We start from the raw sequence: 5,311 nt of genomic DNA, 5'->3' as shown, positions 1-5,311 counted from the left end.
TTAAAACCAAAATTTTAGTTTTTATATCGAATAATCCGTCAACCAAACATGCTTGTCAAAACACTGTTGTAAAAATCCTGACTAGGTCCCGATTAATCCCTAGGCGCTACTTGATCGATTAGAGGGCGCCTAGCGATTAATCCTTGCATACATAATGAGTGAAACATTATAAAACGATGAAAGTTTGACATTTTGAAAAAGATTTATCTCAATGGAAACTATTTGAAGCATGATTAATGTTGTATTAATCATATTAACCTATTTTGTTATCATATTAGTGGTATTTACGAACTTTGATATGATATTAGTCATATTTAATTTCTTAAAATTCAACAAATTAACAATTAATGGTACCCGATTAATCCTCCGATTAATCTCTGCCTAGCCAATTACTCCCTTGACCCTAGTCCACCGACTAGCTAACGTCGAACGTTTTTTGCAACCTTACTCAAAACCATAAAGTATTCAATGTATATCAATAAACATTACAAAAGTACATCAAAGTTGATAAAGCAGAAAATCATGGTGTGTGCAATGCGATCATCCCCAGCTCTTCGCCTTCGAACCGGAAGTACCGGAAACATTAACTGAAAACCTTAAGCACAAAGCTTAGCGAGTTCGCTAAAACACCTCATACCATACATACAATGGGCCTTGCCCAACAACCATCGGGCCCCGCCAGGAACAGATCTGTAAGTAACATGCAATGGGCACCACCCAACACACTCATCAGGCCCCACCTAGCATCAGACCCCGCCCGGTATACATACAACACATACAATACATGAAAAAGTCACAAATACAACTAGCATACTATAACATAATCCAATGGGACGACATTGGTGCCTTCGACCCATAAATATTATGAAGAGACTCACCTCGCAAAGCAGCTCAAGAGTCTACACGCTCTCAAACTCCCACAACATGTACCAAACGCCACCTAGATAATTACACAAGGCAAGACCTTGATTTACCTATTAACATCTGAACAATAGTACACAAGTCAAAAGTCAACCCTCAAGGTCAATGGTCAAAGTCAACAGTCAATCTTGACTCCAGCCAACCGCCACGATGTGGTCTTCCTTGGCCACGTCGTGGCCCGTATACTACCAAACAGTCGAGAAAATCCCATCTTCCACGTCGTGGTGATCTAAGACCACGCTATGGTAGCCGAGGTTCCAATAGCTTAATGCATTAAGCTGTTTTCGTCGATTCCAAGAGCTCGAAAGCTCAGATTTGGTCCAAAATGTGATCTAGAAGGATAAAGTTTTACACTTTATCCGTTAGGACCACCCCAAAGGTCCAAACACCAAATCTCTAAGTCCCCAAAGGCTTAGCAATGCAATAAATTAACCAATAAACACTTATTCCATAAGGTTCAAAATCCATCTTTTCTAGAAGTCATTATAGTTCTAAAACTAACCTAAAAGTTGGTGCTTTATAGACATGTATGTCTAATGCATGTCTTGAACCCATATTAGATCAAAATGAGAGTTTATGACGTAAATCACATGCATGGATTGAAAACCTAACCAAACTCCAGATCCAAGGCACAAACTACACCAAATGCCCCAGAGATTCATAAAGTTGCAAAGTTTAAGAGATCTCACCAACCCAACAAGCAAAACCAAGAAGTTTATGAGACAAAACTCAAGATATAGCAACCTAGCATGATAAAAATTAAGTCTTGGGCACATACAAAGGTCTAGAAGAGTGCAAGGGTGAAGAACAGAGACTTTCTTTCTTGATCTTTGCTTCCTTCTTCCTTTTTTAGCTTCAAGGAACACCAAAACTAGGTCAATAATGGAGGAAATTGATTAGGGTTTTCTTTAGGGATTGAGGGGGCTAATACCCTAGCCTCTTTGTTCCTTTAAATAGGGAGCAAACCCGGAAAATAGGGTTTTCACGTCAGTCGTCCACTACACCATGGCCAATACTGCCATGCGGTAGTGGCTTAAATGAAACACACGAATCCTTCTCGCCTCGCCACGTCATCGTGGTGCCTGAACCATGTTGCGGCAATCCTCAAAATGATAATTCAATTACAAATAAATTACCTCACGATCCAAGCGCTACAACTCTTCCCCACTTGAATTAGACTTCGTCCTCAAAGTCCGCTACCTCAAACAACTCGGGGTAGTGCTCTCTCATGTCGTCCTCCAGCTCCCACGTCCATTCCCAACCCTTTAGGTGCTTCCATTACACCTTCATGAGATCCACATCCTTATTTCACAAATTCTTTGTCCTCCTATCAAGGATCGCCACCGGTCTCTCTATATAATTTAGGCGATCATCAACATGAATGTCCTCCAATGGAACCACTATGGAATCATCCACTACACACTTCCACAGTTGAGAGCCATGAAAAGTGCTATGAATCTGACTGAACTCATCGGGCAGGTCCAAGTGATACGCAACCCTACCCACCTGGGCTAAAACCCTGAAAGGACCAATATACTTGGGGCCCAACTTGTCCCGCTTCCTGAATCAAATGACACCTTTCCAATGTGACACCTTCAGGAGTACCATGCCCCCAACCTGAAACTCCAAGTCTGACCGGTGTTTATCTAAGTAATCTATGCTGTTTGAAGTCTGTCGTGAACCTGCTGAATCAATTTCATTGTTTTGAATACCACCTCTGTACTCCCCATGACCCTCTGACTGACCTCACCCCAACATATTGGGATCCTGCACTTCCTTCCGTAGAGCATCTCAAAGGGAGGTCGATCAATGCTTGCGTGATAACTGTTGTTATACGAAAATTCCGCCAAAGGAAGATACATATCCTAACTACTCCCAAAATCCAGAACATATGCCCGTAGCATGTCCTCCAATGTCTGGATAGTCAACTCACTCTGACCATCTGTCTATAGGTAGAAAGTCGTGTTGAAGTGCAGATCAGTCCTTAACTCCTCGTGGAATCTCTTCTAGAACCCGAAAGTAAACCGAACATCCCTATCAAAGACCACAAAAACCGGCACCCCATGTCGTGCCACCACTTTACGAATGTAGATATCGGTTAACTTCTCTGCCAAAATACTATCTTGGATTGGAATAAAATGTGCTCTTTTGGTCAATCGGTCCACGATGAACCATATCGAATCCACTCTGCGCGTTGTCCAAGGCAATTTGTTGATAAAATCCATCATAATCTCTTCCCATTTCCAAACAAGGACTTCCAACGGCTCCATTTTTCCATGAGGTTACTGATGTTCGGCCATGACATTCTCGCAAGTCAAGCACCTCTCCACATATCAGGACACGTCTCGGGCTTCATACATGGCTATCAATAGTCAAATCAGAGATCTCTACGCATTTTGTCACCCCAGAATGATTAGAGAGTCTCGACTTATCCACCTCCTCCATCAGAAACTGACGTGCACTACCCCAATAGGGAACCCACACCTTCCGAAGAAGGGTTAATAATACCTGGCTATCATAATCGAAGGAAGCTACCTGAACTACTATGAGCTCACTCTTTGTCACACCCATAACCAAAACAGCGGAAACATTTGGGGGTGTATGGAGTGACTTCATATACAGTATCATAACAATTGAATAGTAATGAAACATAGCAACACAACATTCATACACTGATAATACAAGTTTACATTGTTTACAACTTTGTTTTGCTCAAAAGTTAAATACGAATAACAAAAGTAGAAAACATAATGCAGCGACGTCGGGCCTCAAAATGTTGTGAATACCTGTCTACTAATTCCCTAAGAATACAAGTGATTTTAAAAAGTGTCAACAATTAAGTTGGCGAGTTCATGAGAATTTTGGAATGAGAAAGATTTGTAGTTGTTTTATGTAAAATGGCTTTGTAACATCTAGAAAGTCCAATATTTTCTTTAAAACGAGTTGTAGGTCTTATCCTCAAAAACCTAAATGTAAGTATATTTCTTTGTATCTTTTCCTTGTAACATGAGAGTGTATATTTCCATAAAATCCAATATTTTCTTAAATATGAATTGTAGTCTTAAACCCTAAAACCAAAATGTAAGTAATGATGTGCTGAAAAATAGTATGTAGCTTTATCTTTTTATAAAACTATTGTAGTGGAAGTTACCCCGTAAACCGAGTAGTGACGCTAATCCGTATGTGAGTTATTATAATCATGCTTAATATGACTGATATGCTTGAACGCCGTTCTTCAGACGTCAGAATTGGTAGACTTTTGTCACCCTAGACTTGTCGGTCTAACTGTAGCGAACAACTGAGGTGTGGGATTGTCAATCCCGTATAGATCTATACACAATTATCTCGCTCTCCCTTAAGGAGACTCTGGTTATAATGCGGTACTTAAGGTATACACTAGGTAGGTATGCGAAGAGAGTGGGTCTCAAAAGAGCATTAACTGATTTACGTGAACTATGACTCTTTTTTCTTGTAAAGCGCAATAATTATATCTTTAAATAATTGTATGTATTTTTTGAAATGAAAGTGTGGTTTGTGACTTCCAAACTATACCAATTATAGTCTATCTTGGTTGTTTGAAACTATTTATATAATCTTTTATATAAATATGAATGTGTATTCTTGTCTAGTATTTAAATATGAAATCAACACATAATATCTTTGGGTTGTAACCCTCCAAATTAGTAAATGACTGAACGTAACCATTTTTGGTAGAAAAAGTTATGTTTTAAATAAAAGTGTTCGAAAACCATGGAGTTTTACAAATCATAAATTTTTCTTATGATTTTATAAAATAGATCATGTTTGTTTTGTTAGCTTTGCAATCCAAAGTAATATATATATATATATATATATATATATATATATATATATATATATATATATATATACACATCACAATAATTATACAAAAACTAGTATTAACCATATGTTATGCAAATAATATTTTATCTTTAACATAAGATGAAAACATGTAAAAACTGTGATAAATAAAGTTTTACTTGTATTCCCCCTCCCCCCCCCCCCCCCCCTTAAAATATGAAAAAGCTTGAAAATGTGGGGGTATGAAATCACCTTGAGTGGATTTGTGGGTTGTTTAAGAAAATGGTGTGAATTATACAAGCCTAAATCCTTGGATAAGGTTGATGAGCTTCTTGGAAATGGTATGATCCTAAAGGTTTTTAACACATAATAATATATGTAAATAGTATGAAACTAACAAGAAAGCGTAAAAAAAATACTAAATCAACAAGAAAACTTACCAAAAATACTAAGATTAAGCTTGAAGATTTAAATCCTTTGGATCTTGGAAATGGATTCTTTGAAAGAAGAAGAAACGGTAATTAGAAAGTAGAATGAAGAATGGTGGGGTTTGGGCGCTTCTTGTGGC

Source organism: Lactuca serriola, chromosome 5 (genome assembly GCF_051521515.1).
Source record: "Lactuca serriola cultivar US96UC23 chromosome 5, Lser_US96UC23_V15, whole genome shotgun sequence".
NCBI classification, from domain to species: domain Eukaryota; kingdom Viridiplantae; phylum Streptophyta; class Magnoliopsida; order Asterales; family Asteraceae; genus Lactuca; species Lactuca serriola.
Note: the sequence above shows the minus strand (reverse complement) of the source record.